We start from the raw sequence: 12099 nt of genomic DNA, 5'->3' as shown, positions 1-12099 counted from the left end.
AGTTCTCTTAGTTTTAGCTTTCTCTCACTGCCTCTATGGGGGCTGTGCAGGTGGAGCTAGTGGTTAAGAATCTGCCTGTCAATGCAGGAGATGTGAGAGATGCAAGTTCAATCTCCGAGAACTCTGGAAGTTCAAGATATAAACCTGGAAGGAGTCATAATTTTTCAATGGGGCTTTGACACCAAAATGTTGGTTCTTTGTTATATTCAACATTACTGAATCCAAATATGCTTCAACTATGTTTATAAATCTCACACGAACTAGAGAAATGTGCAGAATACTTTTCTCACTTTGAAGGCAAAGAAATTCAAGTTGTCAGAGAATTATAGGATTGCCTTAGCTGGAAGAAGAAGAGAAAAATATATTTACTTATAAGAGAAGTCAATGGCTTAACAGTTGAGAACATGAGGTCTTGGTACAGAAAATTCTAGATTCAACTACTATCTCTGCTGTTGATCAGTTCTAGGCCCTTGGAAACATTTTTTAAACTACATGAAGATTATAATAGTATCTCAAAAACTGTGGAAAGTATTAAGTGGGTTAAGTATAGGATTTAGGACACTGTCCAAACAAAGTGAAGTGTGTGTGTGTGTGTGCGCGTGTGTGTATTTCTATGTGTGCTAACAGTGACAGGAGCAGTACAGTGTATTGATATTTGTTGAACTATCAGCATCATGCTAGACACATAGATTCTGAATAATACATGCAGAATTCTCAAAATTTTTGACCACTCATCATGTACCAGACGTTTGGATGACATTTTCCTGTGTATCTGCTTAACTCAATCAGACAACCTGTCAGTGTCCTCATTTTGTTCATTCATTTGATGAGACTCAGATACTCACCCTGCATTAAGCAAATAGCAAGTGAAAGCCTTAATTCTAAAATCAATTATTTTCCCAAATTCTAGTGGTCTTCCCCAGTGACAGACTGAAGATGCAGTATTTTACAGACATTGTAAGAGATTAATACACCTCCTAGCAGTTGTTAATTGATACCTCTATTTCTTTATTCCAAAAGAAAAACCAGCAATTTTTTCTTGTTATCGTATCAAGCTTTCCCCTAGTGGACATGAATGTTGGAAATCACACCATCCTGAATGAATTCATCTTACTGGGTCTCTCAACAGACCCCCAGTGGCAACTAATACTATTTGGAGTATTTCTGACTGTCTATTTGGTAACCTTGTCAGGGAACATGACCCTGGTTATCCTAATTCATATTGATTCCCACCTGCACACACCTATGTTTTTTTTTTTTTTTTTTTTTCCATTGGAAATCTGTCTTTCTTGGATTTCTGGTACACCTCTGCGTACACTCCCAGAATCCTGGCTACTTGTATTTCAGAAGACAAGTGCTTTTCCTTGGCTGAATGTGGAGCCCAGCTATTCTTTTCTTGTGTTGTGGCCTACACTGAGTGTTTTCTCCTAGCAGCCATGGCCTATGACCGCCACATGGCGATCTGTAACCCACTACTTTATTCAAGCTCTATGTCTCATTCTCTCTGTACCAGACTTGTTGCTGGCTCCTATACAGGAGGGTTCTTGAATGCCATAGCACATACTGCCAACACTTTTCGCCTGAGTTTCTGTGGCAAAAATATGATCGACCACTTCTTCTGTGATGCACCGCCACTGGTGAAGATGTCATGTACAGACACCAAGGTCTATGAGCAGATCCTCCTGGGTCTCGTGGGTTTCACGGTCCTCTCGAGCATTCTTGTCATCATCATTTCCTATTACAACCTCCTTCTCGCTATTCTGAGGATCCGCACAGCTTCAGGAAGGTGCAAGGCCTTCTCCACCTGTGCCTCACACCTGGTCTCAGTCACACTCTTCTATGGATCCTTGCTCTTCATGTACTCAAGGCCGAGCTCCACCTACTCCCTGAAGAGAGACAAAGTGGCTGCCCTGTTCTACACATTGATCAACCCACTGCTCAACCCTGTCATCTATAGCCTGAAAAACAAAGACATCAAAGAGGCCTTCTGGAAAGCGGCAAAGACCATAAGACCTCAGAGATAACTGTGATCTTTTTTACAGAATGTTCTCATTGCGTTTTCTAGGTTATTGGCTTATTAACATGTTTGTAAACATTACCATAGTTCAAGTAAATGCAGCATGTTATACTTAAAAGAAGAAACACTGATTAAACCATGTTGTTTTTATTATTCCCTTTTTGTGATTAAACTATTTTAAACATACAATATTAGTTTGTTTGATGTTTTAAGATACTGTAGTATGCTTGATTCTGTAACTGTGATTTAGATGCTTAGTCATGCTGGATTGTTGCAACTCCGTGAACTGTAGCCTGCCAGGCTCCTCTGTCCTTGGGTTTCTCCAGACAAGAATGTTCGAGTGGTTTGCCATTTCTTTCTGCAGGGGATCTTCCTGACCCAGGCATCAGACCTGCATCTCCTAAACTGCAAGTGGATACTTTACCACTGTAATTCATAGGGTTGCAAACAGTCGGACACAACTGAGTGACTGAACTGAACTGAACTGACTGATAATCATGACCTTATCATGCTTCTTTTTCTATATCAGGCTTTCCAGGTGGTGCTATCAATAAAGAACCTACATGCCAATACAAAAGACAAAGGAGACCTGGGTTTGATCTCTGGGGTCAGGAAGATCCCCTGGAATAGGAAATGGCAACCTGTTCAGGTATTCTTGCCTGGAGAATCCCATGGACAGAGGAGCCTGGTATGCTATAGTCCATAGGGTCATAAAGATCCGGACATGACTGAAGCAACTTAGGCGCCCTGCAGGAGTAGAAGTGCAATAACCCCATTTATCTTTTCATCCATCATTGTCGTCTATACCTATCTGACCATAATGATTTATATCTATACCTACATCTATCTTTGATATTATGCTGTACTATCACAATTGATATCTAACTCAAGAACTGTCTGATCAAAGTATCAAATTGAACCACACAGATGGCAAAATGCATTAGTCCTGGACAGGACTGGAGATTACAAAGAGATCAACTCATTTTGGATGACCACTCCTACAACTGTCAACCTTTTACAAAGGTCTCTGTGCCGGGAGATGTTTGAGAAATGAAGAGAAGGAGACATGTTTTTTGGGGAGAAAGTTTCTCAGTATCCCTTGAATCAAAGCATGCAGCATATGGATAAATGGCAACTAAATGCAGCTCAACAAAAGCTCTTTGTGTGTCTACATTTATCTGTCTTCTATTCAGTGGAGTCTGTGGGGTCCATGGGGACCATGAGGTCCATCAGATCACAAAGAGTTAGACACAACTGAATGACTTTCACTTTCATTCAATACACTATATTATGCATTATCATTTACTCTTTTTTTTTTTTTTTTGCAAGGATCCTTGAGAGAAGTGATTTCAAAGTTAGTATCAAGAATGGTAATATTGCCATTGGTAATATTGCTGCCCACCTTTTTTGGGTTAGTTTATTTGCTTGTTGGATACACCTGTTATTTAGTCACTAAGTTGTGTCCAACTCTTTATTACCCCATGAACTGTAGCCTGCCAGGTTCTTCTGTCCGTGGGATTTCCCAGGCAAGAATACTGGAGTGGGTTGCCATTTCCTCCTCCAGGGGATCTTCCCCACCCAGGGATCCAACTCACATCTCCTGTGTCTCCTGCATTGGCAGGTGGATTCTTTACTGCTGAGCCACCTATGAAGCAGCATTAGAAGTGTTGGACAGTACTAATTGTATACATGGGCTTCCAGAACATTTTGAGCCAAATTTATGGTCTGCACAGAGTAGTGGGTGGGACCTGTTAAGTGTGTAGCAGGCTTTATCCTTGCCCGTTATGCCCAGCACTTGGTTTTCCATTTCACATTTTTCTAATTTGTATTATTTACCTGGGTTTTATGTCTTACCCTAAGCCACTGCCAAATCTTTTTTTTTTTTTTTTGTATATGGAAGCATTTGTATATATATTCATGTATGTAAACATTCACACTTATGCCTATTTTATGTCTTAATAATGGTAGAAGAAAATAGGAAAGTTTAGGGAGGAAATGTCTCCTGCAACTTTTATTTCTAACTGTAATTTTGAAAACAATCCTAGCAATTTTTCAGTTTGTGCAAAAGCAATATGTTAAAGAGTGGGGCATTTATGCATGGGAAATACATGAAATTCATAGTAAGGTTGCCATTGAAAATCCTTAGGAGGTAAATCAAATATAATTGAAGGACAGAATGCAGAGATGAAAAATATCATGAAATCATAGAGGATGCAATTTGTAGTTGTAACTTCTAGTCCTCAAAGTGCTTTCTCACATCTGTGATCTCATAAAATTCACTGAGCTAAGGTAAGTGAAAAAAATATAATTTTGAATGTTATTTACAAGAGTTATTTTTTTGCTAAGTTGTGTTTACTCTTTTGTGACCCCATGAACTGTAGTCCATCAGGCTCCTCTGTACAGGGGATTTTCTAGGCAAAAATACAATTATTTTTTCATTAAAATAAGTTGCTTATGTTAACATATAATGAGTTCACTGTTATTTTAAATAAATGAATCATTCTTTAAAAAAAAAAAAAGAATACTGGAGTGGGTTGCCATTGCCTTCTCCAGGGGATCTTCCTGACCCAGGAATTGAACCTGTGGCTCCTGCTATAACTCCTGCATTGCAGATGGATTCTTTTACTGCTGAGACAGTGGGGAAACCTCTGTTATTTAAAATTGGTGGCACCTAACTGAGATCAGAACCCGGGTCTCTTGGTCTTAAATTGTTTTCAAGGATATGTTCTGTTAAAAATGATCTTTCCACCTGACAGCATTGAAATTCAAAAATAAATGAAATGTCTTTTATTACAACCCTCTTTTCTTATTGTGAAGAATTTCTACTTTGACTAAATCTATAGCTTTCATATTTGTTTTAAATACTATAATTATAGATTCTTACCATATCTTAGGTGAGCGTCTCATGCCATATCTTAGGTATGAATCTGTCTGCCAATGCAGGAGATGCAGGTTCAAACCTGGGGTTGGGAAGATACTCTGGAGAAGGAAATGGCAACCCACTCCAGTCGTTTTGCCTGGGAAATCCCATGGACAGAGGAGCCTGGCAGGCTATAGTCCATGGGGTTGTAAAAGAGTAAGACACGACTTAGCAACTAAACAACAATCATTGTATGTGTGATTCCAAAAGAGCAATTTTTTATTTGCTATCTCAATTTTAAGTCTGTGGCTTAGCAAGGTGGCCAAGATGAAATTTCTCCCTAATATATTTTCAAAGCCTTGGACTCATTAACAGAAACTTTATGTCTCTTGCCAATTTAGAACACTGACAAATATAAGTTAGTTGTTTTATGATCTTGGTACATTGAAGTAAGGGGCCTATGGGTTGTAACATAGGCAAGCAGAGATGCTGCTTCTTCTATTGCTGGCAAGAGTCTAGGCTCCTGCTTCTACCTTACAGCAAAAAATGAGTGTTAGGTGTTTTGTTCCATGGATATCTTTATTAGTTTCCTATTGCTCCTATATCAAATTACCACAAACTTGGTGGCTTAAAACCACAAGAATTTACTTTCTCCTAATTTCTGGAAATCAGAATTCCAAACAGTATAATCAGGCCAAAATCAAGGTGTTGGCAGGGCCAAGACTCCATCTAGAGGGTCTAGTGAAAAGTCCAGTGCTTGCCTCCCTGACTTTCTACAGCTGCTGTGTTTCCTTGGGGTTGCATCACACTGGTTTCTGTTTCTGCAGTCACAGTGCCCCCTACTCTTGAGTCTGTACCTAAATTTCCATCTTCCTCCTTCATATAAGGATGTTTGTGATTGTTTTGGGCTTCCCAGATGACTCAGCAGTAAAGAATCAGCATGCAATGCAGAAGCTGCAGGAGGCTTGGGTTGGATCACTGGCTGGGGAAGATCCCCTGGAGAAGGAAATGGCAACCCATTCCTGGGAAATGCCATGGACAGAGGAGCCTAGCTGGTTATGGTCCATAGGGTCACAAAAAATCGGAGACGACTGAAATGACTTAGCATGCATGCACAGATAATCTCTCTATCTCATTTGTTAATTTTAATAACTTTTTATCATCTAGAATACCATTCACAGGTTCAGAATCGAACCCGGGTCTCCCGCATTGCAGGCAGACACTTTACCAGCTGAATTACCAGGAAAACCCAAGGAATTAAAATCTGGCTATATTTATGGACCATTATTCAGTGTATCATAGTACCAAAATAATTTGTTCATGCAGTTTTTTTTTTTTTTAATGTCAATTCTATGGGAAATCCAAGCCACATTATGAACATAGTTTTTCTTTGATGAATCTTTTCATTTCCCTTCTGGATGCATAGGAGGATCATATAGTTAGCTATGGTCTCAAATTCCTAATATCTAACTTAATTGATTTCTTAATTTAAATTACACATTTTCTATTTCATTATTCTTTGCTTTGTGGATTAAACACTTGAATAAAATATAAGTATTGCCTTCAAGGAAGTTAAGGCAAAATGCACTTCCACAGATAATACAAAATATACTTAGAATAATAAAGTATGTTTCTCCATTGACTATCTGGAGAATGATCAAAGGATTCAAGTACCCAAGAAGAACAAAAAGCATTTCTTCAAAGTGCTTTAAAAACAAAAAACATTGCATACCTGGCCCCACATCATCCTAGGTGCAAACAGAGGAGAAAAGAAACTTGCTCTCTCAAAAGGAGTAAAATTAGATTAAAATATGAGGTGACACACACTATGTTATGTTCATCTGCTCTTTGAAGGCAGCATACAATGATTTCCTAGATATCAAAAAATGATAAATGATTCAGCATAAACATGTCTTAAAAGTAATGGTATATATGTATCAATTGGAATTTCCATGATTTAAAATGGCATATGATGATATATATATATATATATATATATATATATCTTTTCACAAGTTTTTATTGGAGTACAGTTGATTTACAATCTTGTATTAGTTTCTTGTGTATATAAAAGTGAAACAGTTATACATATACATATATTAACTTATTAAAGATAAATTTTTTCCCATATAGGTCGCTATAAGGTATTGAGTAGAGTTCCCTTTGCTATACACTAGGTTCTTACTAGTTATCTACTTTATACATAGTAGTGTGTACATGGCAATCCCAATCTCCAATTTATTCCTCTCCCCACCCTTTCTCTTTTGATATCCACGTTTGTTTTCTATATCTATGACTCTATTTCTGTTTTGTAAACAGGTTCATTTATACTATTTTAAAATATATATCATATAAGCAGTATCAGATGATATTTGCCTTTGTCTGACATACTTCACTCTTCACGACAATCTCTGGGTCCATCCATGTCATCGCAAATAGAATTATTTTGTTCTTTTTAATGTCTGAGTAACATTCCATTGTGGACTTCCCAGGTGGCTGTGTGGTAAAGAATCTGACTGCCAAGCAGGGGATGCAGGTTTGATTTCTAGTTTGGGAAGTTCTCTTGGAGAAGGAAATGGCAACACACTCCAGTATACTTTCCTGGGAAATCCCATGGACAGAGGGGCCTGGTGGGCTATAGTCCCATGGGTTTGCAAAAGAGCACACAACTTAGCAACTAAAATAACAATAACAATATCCCATTTGTGTATTTGTGTACTACATTTTCTTTTTCCATTCCTCCATTGATGGACATTTAGGCTGCTTTCATGTCCTAGCTATTGTAAATAGTGCAGCAATGAATTGGGAATCATGGTTTTCTTCAAGGATATATGCTCAGGAGTGGGATTTCTTTGTCATATGGTAGTTCTATTTTTAGTTTTTTTTTAAAGGAAACTCTTTCCTGTTCTCCATGGTGGTCATACCAATTTATATTCTCATCGATGGTGTAGGAGGGTTTCCTTTTTTCCATACTCTCTCTCTCCAGAGAGAGAGTTTTTATTTATTGTTTGTAGAATTTTTGATGATGGCTATTCTGACTGGTGAGAGGAGATACCTTCTTATAGTTTTTATTCAAATTTCTCTGATAATTAGCTATGCTGGGCATCGTTTCTTTGCCTCTTGGTCATTTATAAGTCTTCTTTGGAGAAATGTCTGTGTAGATTTTCCTCTCATTTTTTAAAAAATATAAATTTATTTATTTTAATTGGAGGTAAATTACTTTAAATATTGTATTGGTTTCGCCATACATCAACATGAATCTGCCACAGGTATACACGTGTTCCCCATCCTGAACCCCCCTCCTTCTTCCCTCCCCGTACCATCCCTCTGGGTCGTCCCAGTGCACCAACCCCAAGCACCCAGTATCATGCATCAAACCTGGACTGGTGACTCATTTCATATATGATATTATACATGTTTCAATGCCATTCTCCCAAATCATCCCACCCTCGCCCTCTCCCACAGAGTCCAAAAGACTGTTCTATACATCTGTGTCTCTTTTGCTGTCTCGCATACAGGGTAATCGTTACCATCTTTCTAAATTCCATATATATGCATTAGTATACTGTATTGGTTTTTGTTTGTTTTGACATCAGACTACATAAGCTGTGTATTTAGGGATAAATCCTTTGTCAGTTGGTTCATTTGCTATATTTTTTTCCTTTCTGTGGGTTATTTTGTTTTGTTTTGCTTATGGTTTCTTTTGCTATGCAAAAGCTTTTAAGTTTGCTTAAGTCTCATTTGTTTACTTTTGTTTTTATTTTCATTACTCTAGTAGGTGGATCAAAAATAATCTTATTGTGATCTATGTCAGATAGTGTTCTGCCTATATTTTCCTCTAAGAGTTTTATAGTATCTTGTCTTATATTTAGGTCTTTAATCCATTTTGAGTTTGTTTTTGTGTATGCTATTAGAAATTGCTCTAATTTCATTTTTTTCCCCCACGTGAATCTTCAGTTTTCCCAGCACCGCTTATAGAAGAGACTGTCTTTTCCCCATTGTGTATTATTGCCTTCTCTGTTTTAGATTAGGTGACCGGGAGGTGAGTGGGTGATATACTGATATCTTAAATTATGACATATTTATCAATCCATTTATAAAAAGGAACCATAGACATGCAAAATCAATGGATGAAAAAATTTTACCACAGTGAAGGAGTTCATATTTTAGGATTTATGACAGACCTGAGGTTACGGAGAGTTCTCTTTTACATCTTCCTCATCATTTATATCATGAGTCTTTTAGGGGACATGACCCTGATTTTTCTGATCTGTTCTGATTCTCGGCTCCATATACCTGTATATTTGTTCAGTGGAAGTCTGTCATTCCTGGATCTCTGGTATGCTTCTGTCTATGCCCCCCAAATCCTGATGACCTGCATTTCTGATGATAAATGCATCTCTTTTGCTGGCTGCCTAGCTCAATTCTTCTTTGCTGCTGGAATGAACTGCACTGAGTGTTACCTGTTAGCTGCCGTGGCTTATGACTGCTATGTGGCCATCTCTAACCCCTTGCTTTATTCCCAGGCTGTGTTCCCAAGGTTATGTGCCAGTCTTGTTGCAGCATCATATTTTGGTGGCTTTGTGAACCCAACCATTGTCACTAGTGAAACATTTACCTTGAACTTCTGTGGGAACAATGCCATTGATTATTTATTTTGTGATCTGACCCCCCTTGTCAAATCAGCTGGGAAAGATTGAAGGTAGGAGGAGAAGGGGACAACAGAGGACAAGATGGTTGGATGGCATCACCAACTCAATGGGCATGAGCTTGAGTATACTCTGGCAGTTGAGGATGGACAGGGAGGCCTGGTGTGCTGCAGTCCATGGAGTCGACAAGATTTAGACATGACTGAGTGACTGAACTGAACTGAACTGAACTGAAGACTTAAACATAAATGGAGATATAGATATATAAGTAGAGGGACAAAAAGAAAGATTTCAAACAGCTCTATATCTAAGAAAGATTCAGAATGAAAATCTCAATGAAAGTGAAAATTCAAATTGCTCAGTCATGTCCAAATCTTTGCAACCTCAGGGACTATACAGTCCATAGGATTCTCCAGGCCAGAATAATAGAGTGGATAGCCTTTTCCTTCTCCAGGGGATCTTCCCAACCCAGGGATTGAATCCAGGCCTCCCGAATTGCAGGCGGGTTCTTTACTAGCTGAGCCACAAGGGAAGCCCAAGAATACTGGAGTGGGTAGCCTATCCCTTCTCCAGTGGATCTTCCCAACCCAGGACTCAAACTGGGGTCTCCTGAATTGCAGGCAGATTCTTTACCAAGTGAACTATCAGGGAAGGCCTGAAAAATCTCTATACGGTGAACAAATGACTAATATCAGTTAAGATCCCACCAATTTTTGTATTTCTGTGCATGTTCAGCTTTATATGTAAGTTAATTAAAAATTAGAGAATGTTTTATTATGGTCATCACATTCCCAATACATGTAAAACGTGATGTTTACCAGCATAAAGAAGCCCTGCTGTTGAGAAGAAAGTATATTACTTTCATAGGTTATAACAAAATATCATGGACTGGGTGACATAAACAACAGCAATTTATTTTATCACATTTCTGTATGATAAAAGGCCAAGGTTAAAATGCCATCAGGGTTGCTATCTTCTGCTTGTAGATGGCCACCCTCACAACAGAGGAGCAAATGGTTGGATGGCATCACTGACTCAGTGGACGTGATTTTGAACAAAATCTGGGAGATGGTGAAGGACAGGGAAACCTGGTATGCTGCAGTCCGTGGGGTCACAAACAGTCTGACATGACTGAGTGACTGAAAAACAACAACCCTCTTGCTTTTTCCACACATCTTTTTTTTCCTCTGTGTACAAGCATTCCTGGTATCTCTTTATGTGTCCAAATCTCAGTTTTCTCTTTGAATAAAGATACTTAGAGAAAGCAAGAGAGTTCCAGAAAAACATCTACTTCTGCTTTATCGACTATGCCAAAGCCTTTAACTGTGTGGATCACAACAAACTGTGGAAAAATCTTAAAGACTTTGGAACATCAGACCACCTGACCTGCCTCCTGAGAAATCTGTATGCAGGTAAAGAAGCAACAGTTAGAACTGTACATGGCAAAACGGACTGGTTCCAAATGAGAAAAGGGGTACATCAAGGCCATATATTGTCACCTTGCTTATTTAACTTCTATGCAGTGTACATCATGAGCAATGCCTAGCTGGATGAAGCACAAGCTGAAATCAACATTGCCAGGAGAAATATCAATAACCTCAGATATGCAGATGATACCACCCTTACGGAAGAAAGTGAAATGAACTCAAGAGCCTCTTGATGAAAGTGAAAGAGGAGAGTGAAAAAGTTGGCTTAAAACTCAAGATTCAGAAAACAAAGATCATGGCAGTTTCACATTATTGATTATTATAGAAACAAGTATGACAATGCAAATCTTCATGTTAAAATAAGGATATATTTCATCTCTCACTTAAGCCAAGATGATGATATGCTTAATGTCTACAAAGATACATGCATAGCATATAGGTTGTTAATCTGTTCTGCACACTGTGTCATTACAGGTGAGGTTACATGTTCTTATATTTATGATAGATTTTATAGAGGTTATAAGAGGTTTTAATAAATTGAAATCACAGAAAGTTGGTTCTAGAAAAGGATCAACACATTTCTTCATGTGATAAACTTGTGTTCCAGGGAGGACACGTGACTCTCTTAAAATTATACAGGCATTATGTCATTATGTCTATTAAATCTGAATTTTAAAAAGTCACACAAATGGTGTCAGGCCCTGTCCCTATCACAGGACTCCTTCATCCAAGGCCATTGAACTTTGCACACTGAACGTGATGCTCCTTTGTCAAATTACATGCAAATAGGTAACAAAGATATTTATTCAAAAATTTTATGTCTTCTTTGGAGAAATGTCTATTTAGTTCTTTGGCCCATTTTTTGATTGGGTCATTTATTTTTCTGGAGTTGAGCTGTAGGAGTTGCTTGTATATTCTCGCTGGAGAGGGTGTGGAGAAAAGGGAACCCTGTTACACTCTTGGTGGGAATGCAAACTAGTACAGCCACTATGGAGAACAGTGTGGAGATTCCTTAAAAAACTGGAAATAGAACTGCCCTATGATCCAGCAATCCCACTGCTGGGCATACACACTGAGGAAACCAGAAGGGAAAGAGACACGTGTACCCCAATGTTCATCACAGCACTGTTTATAATAGCCAGGACA

At 38.4% G+C, this 12099-nt stretch overlaps 1 pseudogene; it reads left to right on the top strand.

Moving 5' to 3' along the window:
- Window positions 1-1071: 1071 nt before the first annotated feature.
- Window positions 1072-2163, top strand: LOC129628483 (olfactory receptor 9G4-like; annotated as a pseudogene).
- The last annotated feature ends 9936 nt before the right edge of the window (window positions 2164-12099 follow it).

This window comes from Bubalus kerabau, chromosome 15, assembly GCF_029407905.1.
Source record: "Bubalus kerabau isolate K-KA32 ecotype Philippines breed swamp buffalo chromosome 15, PCC_UOA_SB_1v2, whole genome shotgun sequence".
Classification (NCBI taxonomy): domain Eukaryota; kingdom Metazoa; phylum Chordata; class Mammalia; order Artiodactyla; family Bovidae; genus Bubalus; species Bubalus kerabau.
Note: the sequence above shows the minus strand (reverse complement) of the source record. Positions and strands in the feature narration are given on the sequence as shown.